Below are 14,440 nucleotides of genomic sequence, written 5' to 3' on the forward strand. Positions count from 1 at the left end.
TGCCAGCACCCACATGGCAGCTAACAACTGTCTGTAACTCCAGTCCCAGAGGATCTGACAGCCTCTTCTGACCTCTGCAGGCATTGTATAACATGGGTGTACTTACCTACATGTATACACATAAAATAATAATAATAATTTTTTTTTAAATATTAAAAAAAAAAATCCTGACAGGGGCCCAGCAGGAGTGCTTGCCTAAAGGCTCAGGCCCTGGGTTCCACCCCCAGCTCTGCCCCAAACAAAAAGAAAGCACTAACAAAACAGAGAGCCTGGGGAGGAAAGGAGGCCCCAGGTCAAAAGCAGATGGGATATAGGAACCAGCACAGTCCACATCAACAGTGTCTTCCCTAGTAACCACACTTCTTCAAAAACAGAGGGCGTCCAGCCTGGTGGCACAGGCCTGTCCTACCAGCTACTTGAGAGGCTGAGGCAGAAGCTGAGGCCGGCCTGAGAAACTTAGCCAGACTTTGTCTCAAAAAAGTTGAAAAAAAAAAAAAAAAGAAAAAGATTGGAGATGTGGCTCAGTAGTAGAGCCCCTGCCTAGAATGCCCCAATGAGTTACTAAGGGTCTCGCTCAGTGGTAGAGCCCCTGCCTAGAATCCTCCAGTGAGGGGCTAGAGATGTGGCTGAGGGGTAGAGCCTCTGCCTAGCATGTAGGAGGCCCTAGATTTAAACCCCAGTACAGCAAAACAAACAATAAACAGTGAAAACAAGAGATAGAAGTTGCAAACAGGAAACAACGCTCCCTTAGCAACATAACATGACTTACCTTCACTGGGTCACACAACTACGGCCAAGGCTACCCTTGGAATCTTGGTCAAAAGTTCTGATTTGCCAGTTGACTGACCTCTAACCTTTAACCTTTCACCCTTCTTAAGGGCAGCCCACATGTGCAGGGATGCTATCCCACCATCTCACGTTCTCTACCAACCACTGGAAGGTTCCAGAAATGCTGAGCCTTTGGCGCCAAAACACCGTCTATCTCCACACCGCATCTCCCACTAGGAGGTAGACAAAGTCCTCTCTGTTGGCTGCAAGGCCTGGCTTGGGGTTTGGAGCTTGGATCCCTGGGACTCGGGCTCACCTGAGGCCTCTGAAGTTGTCTGTACCGCAATCACCCAACAATGGCGCCTTGTGCTGCGGATTTCTCGGGGGCTGTTTCAAGAGCTAGGCGACAGAACTTGCTCTCTAGTCTGCAGAGACCCTGAAGTCACCCGAGCCTCAGTTTCCTAAAATGTAAAGAGGAAACTACCTCTGGTCAGCGAGCTGTGGATGGGGTGGGACCTAGAGCACTGCGTGGTGGTGTCTAAAGCCAGCAGTGACTGGAGGTGGCAAGTAGGTGTCCCCTGTTGGCACTGTGGTGCGACCCACTGTTGCAAACCCCTCTCATCAGGCCTCCCTGTTTATTTTTCTTTGGAACAAGGTTTGGAAGTGCAGCCAGTGGGGCTGGTTACAATGTTTCCAGAAGCCCCTGCAAGCCCAGGGCCACCCTGGGTGGCCTGTTCCTTCCTGCCGACCCACCAGGCACTATCAGACCCAGACCGGCCACCAGGATGGCAGAGGATGCTGTGTGTTCCTGGAATTGGTGTTACCTGACACGGTGCGCAAAGGGTAATGTTGAACTTGGACACGGATGTGACTCTGGGAGGCTCCAACGACTCACCCAGTCCCGGCCCTTGGGACCCTGAAAGCTGTGGGGTCCAGGGTCTCACCTTTCCCACCAAGGCCAGCCCTGTCCTTCAGTACCAGGTGAGAGAGGAGCTGGGTTCAGGCCTGTAGCCTGTGGGACACAGGGGGCCTGAGCTGGATTGGGACTGTCCCTGTCTGCTCTGAGCTACCATGTTTGTCTGACCAGTGGGGCTGTGAGTCCCTATGGGAGGTGTGGCTGACAGTGGGTTTCATCTCCTCCTTTCAAACAGAAATGCATAAAATAGCTAAGGACAGGGCTGGAAGGTGGCTCAGTGGTTAAGAGCACTGGCTGCTTTTGCAGAGGACCTGGGTTTGGTTCCCAGCACCCACATGGTGGCTAATAACTGTCCATAACTCTAGTTCCAGGGGATCTGATGCCCTCTTCTGACCTCCATGGACACTGCATGACACAGGTGCAGTTACATAAATGCAGGCAAGACACTCATATGCATAAAATAAAAATAATAAGAATACTTAAAAAAAAAAAAGAACAGAAAAATGGACACCAAAGAGCAGCGCGTGCCAGTGACTCTCGGTCGCCTCTCTCCCCTCATCGCCCCTGACCTCTGAGCCCTCTCTGCTGACCAGGTCATTTCCTGGCCCCCTTGATTCCCCATACCCTGTAAGTGTAAGTTACAAGAACACATGTTCAATGCACAGACTGAGCTGAGAAGGTTCTAGATGCCAGGCACTATTCTAGGCACTGAAGACAAAAGCTCAGTCATCTTATTCTTCCAGACACCTAGATATGAAAGAGCCTTAAAAAGTTCATGAGGATAGGCTCAGGGTGTGGTTCCAGGCAGGACTGACCACAGGGGCAAAGACTCTGGGGCAGAGGCTGCTTGGTGCTGGGAACCAGCCAGGAAGCCTGAGTGTCAGAGAGGCACAGATAGGAGGAGGAGGAATTGCTGGCTAGAGGTCTGAGCATATCTGGTAGGCTGAGTGCACTGGCTTGAACAATATCCCTCAACATTAAGCACCCCAGAACCTCAGAATATGGAATCTGGAAACAGGGTCTTTAAAATTTTTTATTTTTATTTTATGTATATGAGTGTTTTTTTGTTTGTTTTCTTTTGTCTTTTTGAGACAGGGTCTCCCTGTAGTCCCAGCTGACCTGAACTCACTATGTAGACCAGGCTGGTCTTGAACTCACAAGGATCCGCCTGCCTCTGCCTCCCCAGTGCTGGGATTAAAGGCGTGCACCACCACACCCAGCTTGTATGAGTGTTTTTTAAAAAAATATTTTATTTATTATTTTTATTTTATGTGTACAAGTATATTGCCTGCATGTATGTATGTGAGTGCACCCGTGCGGTTTATGTGTATGAGTGTATTGCCTGCATGTATGTGAGTGGGCTGTGTCGTGCAATGCCATGGAGGTCAGAAGAGGGCTTTGGATTCCCCTTGGAACTGGAGTTAAGGACTGTTCGTAGCCACCATGTGGGTGCAGGGAATCGAACCCAGGTCCTCTGCAAGAGCAGTCAGTGTTCTTAACTGCTGAGCCATTTCTCCAGCCCTCATGTTTTGCCTGCCTGCATTTATGTAAGTGTATCTATGTCATGCAATGCCTGCAGAGGCCAGAAGAGGGCACCAGACCCCCTAGAACTGGAGTTATGGATGGTTAGCCACCATGTGGGTACTGGGGCTTGAACCTGGATCCTCTGCAAGAGCAGCCAGTGCTCGTAACTGCTGAGCCAGCTCTCCAGCCTTGAAACAGGGTCTTTGTAGATGTAATCAGGTTGAGGTCATACTAGGGGGTGTTGATCCGACAGGAGCAACCAGAGACAGAAGAGGCCAGGTGAAGGCAGGCAGGAACCAGAGGAGGCTCCTGGGGGGCAGAGGGATGCTCCAAAGGGATAGGGCCCTGCCCACACCCTGACCTTGCCCTTCTGGCTTCTAAAATACAAACAGAACACATGCCTGTGGTTTCAAGACACTCGCCCTGTAGCCATGAGACACACTCGGAAGGACTTTGGCTCTGTTTGGGTGAGACAGGTCTCCCAGGACCATGAACACACGGAGCATGGCCTGACAGGATGCTTATCTATCTGACTCAGCCCATAGCTGTGCCTCCTGCCACCTGCTACCTGCTTGGCGAGCTCTTGCGCTGACAGATGTGAATGGTGCAGCTGTGCTGGGCTCCAAGCCTCTACAGGGCCCAGGGGAGAAAAAGACACTTTGCTGCAGGCCTGTGGTCCCCAGAGTCCTCAAGTGCCACCTGTCAGTAAAGTCGCAGGCATCTCTGGTGACTGCCCTTCTGTGGGATGGTAGCCAGGCCGGTGGGGAGAGCCACAGTCAGCCAGTCAGCCCAGCGAACGAGAACTGGCCTCACTGCTGGCTCCTGTTGCCTCAGTTTCCCAGTCAGAATCTCCGCCCCAGCAGCTGCCCCCGACCCCCGCTCCCCGAAGCTTTAGCCATCTGAGAACCTGTCACCTTTTCAAAGGGATACGCCTGTAATGGGAATGAAGAAGGGGCCAGCGGCCAGTCAGCCCACGAGGGAGAGACTCAGCACCCATGTCTAACAAGCACTTATTGGGGACCTTAAGTTTGCCAGTACCTCACCCAGAGTTGCTATAGCAACACCTTGGCTCAGTTCCACATGATGTTGCTGCATGTGTGTGAGCTGTGACAGGGCGCCGGGGGTGTGAGAAGAGCTAAGCTCTGACAGCACCCCACAATAACCTACACCCTGAATTACCTTCACAATCTCCAGATGTGCCCCAGAGATCCAGAGAAAATGGGACTGAAGGTCACATGGGGGCTGGTGTTTGAGGCTTCTGGGAACCCACATTCTGAGCAGAACCTTAGCTTGCTCATCTGTGACATGGGTGTGACCCATCTGTGGGGCCTGCAGGAGAGCCTGCAGTCCCAGTGTGCCAGGAGGCATCTTGGGTACAGCCCGCTGCACTGCTGCCCTACACAGTCCTGCAGGCTGATGGAAGGGTGGGGACCAGGGGTCCAGCTGCTGGCACTGACATGGGTCAAGTCTAGCCCTGGCTTCATTCTGATTTCCTGTCTCCCTATGTAGTGACTCTTTCTGGAAGCTTATGTAATGACTGCACCATCCCACCCAGGGCCCTGGTGGAAGCATCACTGTGGGCCACACCCACGTTTTATCACAACCTTTTTATCACAACTGTGATGACTGGATGGCTGGTAATATCATTGACTTAGAGACTGTGACCCACCGTCTGGGGAGAAGGGAAAGGGGAGGGTGGGCCACTGAAGGCAAGTTCATATCCCAAGGTCACCTAACAGCTTCTCAACCACAGAAAGGCCACTTTCAAAAGAGGATCAACCTAGTACCACAGACAGCACCTATCCCTGCCTGGATCTGACTTATAAACTGCTCAAAATAACGGGGAATGTTCAGGGACAGGGCAGTCAGTGGCAGTGGGGTCCTGAGGCCTTACAAGAGATGAGACATTTGGGTCCAAGGCCGTTAAAGGTCAGCTCAGATCACAAGCTGCACCAATGGCTAAGGTGGTCAAGAACCGGAAGGCATGAGTCTTCCCCTGCCCATGGTGTCAACTTTGGGGGGACCATGGGGGGCTGCAAAGCTGAGGCCCAGTCATACTACCCCATGCTGATCATACTGAGTGCACACTGCATACCAAGCCTCTCCAGAGAGTTCGCTGGACTGTAGTGACTGCTGTACCCCAGTTCACAGAGGTGGAAACAGGGGTGTGAGTGGCTTGTACCCCAGAGTCAGCCTCCCTGGAGGGAGATGGCCCTAACTTAGAAGGGTCCCTTGGCCTTCACAGACTGGGTGGCCACTGCTCAAAGGCCCAGCAAGAGGACTCACGAGATAACTCAACAGGCAAAGGTGCTTGCACTGAGCATAAGCCTGGTGACCTGAGTTGAACACAGATTAAGGTGGGAGGAGAGAACGAACACCCACGAAGCTGTCCTCCACACTCGCATATCACACAACACCCCCCACTAACAATAAATAAAATTATATTTTAAAGAAACTCCATAAGGCTGAGTATGGTGGCGCACGCCTTTAATCCCAGCACTCGGGAGGCAGAGGCAGGCGGATCTCTGTGAGTTCAAGGCCAGCCTGGTCTACATAGCAACTGCCAGACCAGCTGGGGCTACAGGGAGACTCTGTCTCAAAAAGACCAAAAAAAAAAAAAGGAACTCCACAAGCACATGGCGGCACTTGGGTGAGTGGATCTCTATCTCTGACCCCGCCCAACACTGCCTGTCCCTCCCTATGGGAGACTCCCACCTGCCCTGGTTGCTGCCAGGCCTTTCCTGGTGTGGTTTCTCCCTCACCTGCTTGCCATCTCTCTTTTCTTTAGTTTTCTGGAAGCTTCCTAGTCATTCCCGAGGCTTTATGGTTAGAGTTTCCCAGAGAGAAAGGCTCTCATGCCAGCGGTGTATCCATGGGAAGGGGTCCTGGCGATGCAGGGAAGTTAAGGAGCCAAGGCTGGGTGACTTCCTGCTTCTGAGCTCACTCTGTACGCAATAGAGTCCTTAGGACGCTGACCAGGCAGAATGACACCAGCTGTCTCCATTTCAGTGAGCGTCAGTCCTGTAATACCTAGGAGAGTCCGTCTTCATAGGTCAGAGCCTGGTCCATGGTACTGGGTGCCATGCCCACCCTGTACATACGGTTCTGGTCAATGAAGCCCAGGATGGCTGTGTCCCTCCGCAGGTTGCAGCATTAGAAACTGAGAGGCTGAGGGGGCTGGGGAGATGGTGCTGCAGATAAAAGCCCCACACAGTGTGGCTCACAACTGCCTATAACTCCAGCTTCAGGGGATCTGATGCCCTCTTCTGGTTTCCATGGGTACCTGCACTCACATGTACATACCACACCAAGACACATAATACATATAATTCTAAAAAATAAATCTTAAAAAAATTTTTTTTGAGCCTGAGGTGGTGTGCTGGATAGCTTTAGTGTCAACTTGACACACCTGGGTTGAGGGACCCTCAGTTGGGGAATTTCTTGGCCTGTGGCCATGTCTGAGGGGCATCTTCTTGATGAGTGATGTGGGAGGGCCCAGCCCACTGTGGGTGGTGCCACCCCTGGGCAGGTGGGCCTGTGTTGCATAAGAAAGCAGGCTGAGCAGGGGCCAGGGGAGCAAGCCAGTAAGCAGTGTTCCTCCATGGCCTGTGCTCCAGCTCCTGCCTCCAGGTTCCTTCCTGCCCTGAGTTCCTACCTTGAGCTCCCTGATGAACTGCGACCCAGGAGATGTAAGACAAATAAACCCTTTCCTCCCCAAGTTGGTAGTGGTCAGAGTGTTTTGTCATAGCAATGGAGAGACAAACCAGGACAGGTGGACAGCTGTGACCTGGCCCACACCCAGGAGTGGCTCCCAATGGAGTGCTGTCTTCTGCACCCTCTCAGATCCCTGCTGCCTTGTGTGGTGGCCAGCTCTCTTGTTTAGGTGCCTGCACCACACTGACCAAGTCAGACAGGGTTGCCCACCCCAGGCTCTGTTAGCCATGCCTGTCACACAAGGGATCGGCCTGGCTTGCCTTGGATGAACCCTGTACTGCCCTGTGGGGTTGGGGTGGAGTGGATGTCAGGGGTCCCAACCTTTTCAATCTCCTGCTAAGCTGGCTGGCTATTTCTGCGGCTCCAGGGCCAGGTGAGGGCCTCTCCAGGACACCTACTGTCCTATGAAAGGGCCCCAGCGCTGATCCCCGCTGCCCCCTGCTGGCCGCCTGGCTACCAGCAAGACTGTGCCTGTCAGTTTGGCTCAGCACCCAGACAGAGGTGGGGGTGTGTCTGGACTAGGATCCAGAGAATCTGCCTGTCTTCTGGGACCCACAGGCCACTCAGGGCCAGACAGCCCTCAGCATGAGCTTGGGGCAGCGGCAATGTGTAAGGAGACAGTGATGCCAACGTTTCCACATGAGGACTGCGGTGGCTGTCCAGCAGGTCTGAAGGCTGATGAGCCGCGGTCTTTGGACACTCTAGGGGAAAGGAAGTGTATTGAGATGGGTGGTACTTCTCAAAGCAGCTGCCAGGAAGCGGAAGGCAGCCCTTGAGAGGCAAAAGTGTGACCTTGGAACTTCCAGTGAGTCCCTGTGTCTGGTGGAGAGTGAAGAACCGAGTCAGGCCAGAAGCCACCGAGGTCCCTAAGGTGGGACACTGCGTGGGTCGCTGTGTGCTCCCCGCTGGCGGCCCACAGCTGCCTCTCCAGCTGGGCCCTGCCTCCCGCCCTGGCTCCCCTCCACCTGGCTTGTACACCTGCCCGTGCCCGGGGCACAGTCCCCAGGGTCTTGCCTCATCTCTCTTCCCTCCAAGGCCTCCCTCTCTGCCACTGGCTCCAGGCTGTTTATTCCCCTCTGTGGGGCTGTCTGTGCAGCTACAGAAACGGTCAGTTTTCATTTCAGAGAAACCACAAACAAGCTGGGCGTGAAGCTCAGTGCTCCAACATTTACACAGCCCAGGGGAGGCCCCAAGTTCGATCTCTAGCTCCAAGGAAAAAAAAGGAAGAAGGGAAAAAAACCTCAACCCTTTTTAGGTTATAGGATTTCTTTGGGTAAGCCGGGGCTGGTGACACAGGCCTGTCATCCCAGCTACTTTGGAAGCCAAAGCAGGAGAGAGAAGTGCAAGGTCTGCCTCGAAATTTAATGAGACCCTGTCTCAAAATGAAAAGTAAAGAGGGCTGAGCGGCAGAGCTCTTGCTGGCAGGAAGTGCAAGGTCTGTCTCAAAATGAAAAGTAAAGAGGGCTGAGCGGCAGAGCTCTTGCTGGCACGGTGAGGCTGAGACTGAAAGGGGGGGATACGCCCCCCTCCCCCAACTCTCCCTTTCCACTGGCGGAAGCTCCCATACCCCCTCAGAGGCTGCCTGGAGTGCCCTGGAGGGGCTTCTGAAGCCAGAGGCTACTTACTGGCCCCTCAGCAGCTGGAGTCCAGAGTAGACAGAGCCAGGCCCACCTGGGCACTTCCTAAACCAAGTGGGGACCTTAGCCTGGCCTCTGCTTTGTCCAGACATTTGGAAGATTTTAAGGACTCCAGGGGTGGCGTCTTCCCGTACCCCACCCCCACCTACACTTTCCCCATCCTGACCCTGTCCTGAATGTCTCCCTTCACCGGCAAGGCAAGAAACCCCTGGCAGTTTGTGACTTGATCAAGATATGAGACTTTGGAGCCAGGAAGGACAGGTCCCTGGGGTGACTGAGTTTCTAGCAGATGCCCTGGAAGATAAGAGACAGGCTGTGCAGGCCAGCCCTCAGGGGAGCTGCCTGGGGGGGTGAGATAAGTGGGAAGGGAAGGCTAGCCAGAAGCCAGAGGGCCAGATCCCCTCTCCAGAGCTCCAGAGTTAGTGTCCAGGTAGGGATGGGAGGAGAAGGCAGAAACCTACATTCAGCCCCACATGCACACACCTAAGCATGTGTGTGTGTGTGTACATATGCGCAGGAGGCCCGAAGAAGTCTCACCAGCCCTAGCCTGACCCCTCCATCCTGGGCTGCTGGGCTGGACTGTGACATCTTTTTCGCCTGTCCTTGTGAGGTGCAAATTTAAATACCCAGAATCCAGAGAACTTTCCACAGGGCTGCTGGGAGGCACAGCATTTCTGAGCTGGCGCTTTGGTGGAGTGTGAAGGGGCCTCTGGCACTGAGCTGTCTGTGGCACCAGCTGACAGAACGCCTTCCTCCTCTTTTCTTTCCCCTTCCCTCCCTGGGTTCCATGAGGAACTGTGGAGGAGGGTGAGTGGAGATGTGGGAGGCCCCAGCAGAACCAGTCTGTGTCTCACACACATGCACACATAAACATGCACACATGTGAACACAGCTAGTATGAATACAATACCACACCGTTCCAAGACCTGCTCACATATCTTGGGGTCTCTCAAGTTCCCAGCACCCTACGGGGACACGACTGGGGGTTCAGCAAGTCCAGGGTGCATGCTGTTGGCTCAGCCTGGGTTGGTGGGTGGCAGGAACTAGGCCTTGGCCATGAGAGCTGCCCAGGGGCTTCCAGACAGCTCCCTGTGGGGCTGCAACCCTGCCAGCCTGTGCTAATGACCCTGGAATCCTTGTTCCCCCCTCCCTCCCTGATGTCCCTCCAACCGACCCAGAGTGACCAGCAGGACAGGAAGACCTCTTGGAAGAGGGCAGGAAGGGGAATTGGGGCGGGGGCGGAATTATTCTGTTTGCTTCCTGGGACGACTTGAAAGGACCCGTTGTCCTGGAGGGAGAAGGCTGAAGTGGCTTGACTGCTGCCTAACAGGGCAGGCCATATTGGGAATTCAGGGTGGCCTCTGGACAGTAGAAGTCCTGCCTGAACAGGAGCTCAGTGAGATGAGGGCCAGGCAAGCCACCACAGGCTTTGAGGAGGAGACACAGCAGTAGGCATCCTCCAGGGAAAGTCACAGCCTCAGAGATGCTGAACCTGCTTCCACACATGCCATAGAAGGACACAGTCCCACGAATACAGTTTGCACAGGGGATTCAGTGAGGTACACTCCCTGATGGAAGTCGGGCCTCGGGCAGAGCTGGGCAGAGCCAGGACAGGAGCCCAGAACCTGCAGGTTTCCCATGCGTGGTAAACACCCATTATGGTCATAAGCTCCAGAGATCCCCACACCTCAAGACCCTACCTGTCCCCTCCTGGGACACATGGTCCCCACAAGCATCGTGTCCTTGGACAGCTGACCATGCCTATCTGGAAGGAGGGTCGTTCATATGGCATCACGCCAATAGGAGCAGCATGGATTCCAGTGAACCCTAAATCCAGTGACTGCCTCCCACCGTCCACCCTGGCCAACTCTCAGCACTGGGGATGGAGCATGAAACAGAGGGTAGACTGAGGGAGGACATGGGCCGGGTCCATTGAGCTGCGAGCTAAGGCCCTGGCTGTGCCCACTATACTTTCTGGATGATGGAAGCCCCCTGCACTGGCAACTCCCCTCAAATTGGGCTGCTTAAACACCTCTGCGGGGGGGGGGGGGGGGGGGAAAAAAAAACCCCTCAAATTGGGCTGCTTAAACCCCCCTGGGGGGGGGGGGGAGGTGATGAGCAGAGTCCAGGTGGCCCGGTAGGCGACAAAGGGCAGGGCAAAGAGGAAATGGGGGGAGACAGGCTTCCCAGAGCCCGCGGTGGGGGAGTCACAGCGCGGGGAGAACCGTATAACTTAGGGTTCCTCCGGGGTGCAGGGGATGCTTGACCCCTGTGGACCGTTCCACTCCACGCCCTCAGAGGGGGACAGCTGGCTACCACTGGCATCCCGGGGACAGCCGGGCCCCCGGCGGTCACGCCCCAGGGGTGCCCCTCCCCGTCCCCTCTCGCAGGGCGCGCCGGCGTGGGGGCCGCGGGAGCAGCTGCGGGGCAGCTGGCGGGGAGCCAGGCGCGCAGGGCCGCGGAGCGCCGGCGGGGACGGGGCGGGTCAGGGGTGAGCCTGCGCTAAGTGGCTTACGCGGCCGGGAGGCCGACTGACAGGCGGCGGGATTAACAAAGACGCGCTCTGTTCGCGGGCAGGTCATGTGGAAAGCTCCGCCGTGACCCCTGTCAGTTCTCCTTTTTTATTTTTTGTAAGAAGAGATGTTTGTTCCTGAGCCCAGGGTGGGCGAGGGAGGGGTGCCCGCCACTCAGCCAGCTGTAACCACATCAGCTGCTGGGCACAATGGCTGCTTCTTGGGTGTGCTGCCCCTCCCCAGGAGTCCCCCACCCCGGCTGCCAGCCGCCCACCCGCTGCCCATCACAGAACTGCTCGCTCTACAACACAGATGCCCTGAGAGCCAGTTTGGAGCAGCAGCTGACAACAGACCATTCGTCCTCAGTAGCATCTGCAGAGCGCTGCAGGCGGCAGGCCCAGACCCGGGGGTGTGGGGTGTGGGGTGTGGGGGTGCTTCCGGCTCCTCGGTTCACAAGGGCCTTCGGGTGCCGCGGACATCGCTGCAGTGGTGGTGATTTGGCGATGCTGGGTTAAATTTATTCTTAAAATTCACCTCAATTTCTACTTTTTTGTTTTTGACACAGGGTCTCATGTCACTCAGGCTAGCCTTGAATTTGTTATGTAGCCTGGGATTCTGTTCCTCTTGCCTTGACCAAGTGCTGGGATTACAGGGGTGGATCACCATGCCCAGTTTGTGGGGTGCTGTGGGCCAAAGCCAGGGTTTGTGCGTGCCAGGCAAGCACTCTACCAGCTGAGCCACATCCACGGCCTCCTTTCTAGTTTTCAGATGGAATTGTTCGAAGGCTGGTGTGGTGAGCATGCCCATCCCAAGGCTTCTGGGCTGCACCCCCAGCACTGGAATGAATGAATGAAGCTATGGGTCAACTCGAACTTGCCCACCTGGCTGTCATTACATCTCTAGAGCCTCACCAATCCCAAGGCAGCTGGGACCAACGGCTTATCACACACGCAGAGTCTCCTGCCCTGTCATGACCCAGGTCAGCTTTGAAGCCACATGCTGCTGTAATTGTGACCTGTCACCAAACTGAACCAGGCGCCCTGCACCACCAGGGGCCACCCCAGAGGCCGCCACTTCCCCTGTGACCACACAGACCTCACTGGGGGCCTCCTCTGTGGGTCATGGTAGCAGCAATGTATGATCTAAGAGGCTGACCATGACCTGGAAACTCTAAAGTGGCTTCTGGTCCAAACCTGTTTCAGACTAAGCAAAGGAAGAAAGCCAGCCTTACAGATTCAAGGCTGTGTGTGGACAGCCTTCCTAGACAGAGTGCTGGGAAGACACACAGTCATTCCAATACGTTTATTTACCATTTGTGTACATGGTATGTGTGTGCATGCGTGTGCCATGGCACACGTGTGGAGGTCTGACGACAACTCCCTCCTTTCATCATACGGGTACCAAAGATTGAACTTCAGTTATCAGTTTTGACAGCACACCCCCCTAACCACTAAGATATATTGCTAGCCCCGGGTCATTGTGTGTGTGTGTGTGTGTGTGTGTGTGTGTGTGTGTGTGTGTGCAAGCACTTTTACCCCTGGACAACATCCCTAGCCCTTTTTACATTTTTTGTTTGGAGACAGGGTCTCACTAAGCTGCCTAAGTTGCCCAGGCAGGCCTTAGAGCCATGGTCTTCAGCCTCTGCCTCCAGCATGGCTGGGTAACCAGGACCAGCAAAACAAGCATCCTTTCTAGATGCTCCTGGGATATGCACAGGGCCTTCCTCTCAAAGACCTTTAGGGGGAGTCCATCTTTGTGATGGCTGATATTGACTGTCAACCAGACAGGACTACAGTTGCCCGAGACAAGCCTTTGAGCTTGGCTGTGAGGAAGCTTCTAGACTGGGCTGACTGCGGAGGGAAGGCCCTCCCTGAGCATGGGCAGCACCATCCCGTGGGCTGGGATCCCAGACTGAATAAAGGAGAGAGTGAGCTGAGCACCACACCATTTCCCTCTCCTTCCTGACTGTGGATGCGACGTGGATGCCTCATGCTCCTGTCGCCATGCCTGCCCTACCGTGATGGACCCCACCCTCAAACTGTGAGCCAGAAAAAAACCTTCTTTCCTTAAGCCGTTTTTGTCAGAGCAGTGAGACAACCAATATAGTACTGGTTTGTTCCTGTGACTCTTTCACATCAACTTGGCTTCAAGGGTCTCAGTAAACAGGTAAGAATGCTTCCCATTAGGAGTGGATCACAGGAGGGGTGCCTGACCTGACAGGCATCCCCCACCTCCACCAGGTCTGACCAACACAGAGGTGCCCCAGAAAGTTGCAGGCTGCTGCTGCGTACCACCTCAACCAGGCCCAAGCCGGCTGCCAGCTCTGCCTCACATACTCTCCACTGCCCTCCCTAGAGACTCAGTTTCCTCAGCTGTAAAATGGGACAACATGCAAACCTGGCACCCAGAACTGCTGGGAGGGTCCAAGGAATGAGTCCAGGTGGTACCTGTGGCACAGCTAGTACCTGGGGAGTGAGTTACCACCTTCATGCCCATGTGGACAGCCATCTGACACCACAGCTAAGAGCGGCACACGGGCGCTCCTGTGCCCTCTGGTGGCAGGGAGGCCTGCCTGCAGGAGGCAGGAACCAGCAGTATCTCAGCTGACCACAGGAGGGCAGCGACACCCAGCTGGCTCCACTGTGGGACGATGGGTGTGACTCAGCACTGAAACCAAATATGGACCCCACTTCCGGGGCGTGCCCTGATCTGGGTGGCTGGAACTGGGGCTGGAGACTCAGAGATGGACAGCCCAGACTAAGTCCATGGACCCTGGGCCCCCTGCTAGGCCTGGATGGGGCAGATGGCTGGTGCTTACACATCCCTCTCCTCTCTCTGGCATGGTCATGTGGCATGTCCTACCATGTGGGGGGCTGGAGGTTCTCACCACTGCCATCCCAGCATCACTGACCAGCTGGGGATTGCACTGTGAGTCTTGAGCTCAGGAGAGAGAGTGCCAGGGTCCAGGGCCATTCCTGGACACCCAGCTGGGCCATGATGTCAGCAAGAATGTGCTTCTTTAGGTGTGTGTGGGGTGCATGCAGGCGTGGGTATTTATGTGTGGAGGCCAGAGGTCAACGGCATCCTCAGAATCATTCAGAAGCTACTTTGTTTTTTTAAGAAAATTTCTTGTCATATTTTATTTATTTTTATTTTATGTGTATGAGTGTTTGGCCTGCATGTATGTAAATGTACCATGTGTGTACAGTGCCCAGGGAGGTCAGAAGAGGGCACTGGATCCCCTGGAACTGGAGCTGCCATACTGGTGCTGGGAACTGAACCCCAGTCCTTTGCAAAAGCAGTAAGTGCCCTTAACTGCTGAGCCACGTCTCCAGCCTCTACTACAAACACACTGCACACCGCTGTAT

At 54.7% G+C, this 14,440-nt stretch overlaps 1 protein-coding gene across 3 annotated transcripts in view; it reads right to left on the reverse strand.

The window, feature by feature from the left end:
- Nucleotides 1–14,440, reverse strand: part of Gse1 (Gse1 coiled-coil protein) — a 359,837-nt gene that overhangs the window by 255,048 nt on the left and 90,349 nt on the right. The gene's annotated exons all lie outside the window — the stretch shown is intronic.

Source organism: Nannospalax galili, unplaced genomic scaffold (genome assembly GCF_000622305.1).
Source record: "Nannospalax galili isolate Female #2095 unplaced genomic scaffold, S.galili_v1.0 scaffold933, whole genome shotgun sequence".
Lineage (NCBI taxonomy): Eukaryota > Metazoa > Chordata > Mammalia > Rodentia > Spalacidae > Nannospalax > Nannospalax galili.